The following is a 460-nucleotide window of genomic DNA, read 5'->3' on the forward strand; positions in this document are numbered from 1 at the left end:
TGTGACCCACTGAGCGCTGCTCAAGTTTTGGAGCAGTCGCTGCATGTCATGCTTGACATGGTCGTCCAAGGTCCAAGGCATCGAGAGCGAGGCCCCGTGATGCACGTGATGTGGCACGTAAACCACTGAGCGCTGCTCATGTTGCGAAGCGGTCGCTGCATGCCATTGATGGCGTGGTCGGACAGAGTCCGAGGCATTTTGGGCACGGCCCTTCAGATGCGCGTGGAGTGGTACGTTATCCACTGGACGAAGACTGCGGCGTCAGCAGTTCTTCGTCGGATGTTGTAGAGAACATCGGGGCTCCAAAGGAGCGGGAATTGAGGGTGACACCGGACGACGCGGAGTGCGTGTTCATCCTGGTCTCACCGAGACATAAAACCTCTGTACAGAGGTGACGGTGACGGCGACGGCGACGCCGTATGCTGGCTGCAAGACGCCGGGCGTCGACCCTGATCCAGGG

The sequence above is a fragment of the Plasmopara halstedii genome (genome assembly GCF_900000015.1).
Source record: "Plasmopara halstedii genome assembly, contig: Scaffold_3060, whole genome shotgun sequence".
In the NCBI taxonomy this organism is placed as follows: Eukaryota; Oomycota; class Peronosporomycetes; order Peronosporales; family Peronosporaceae; genus Plasmopara; species Plasmopara halstedii.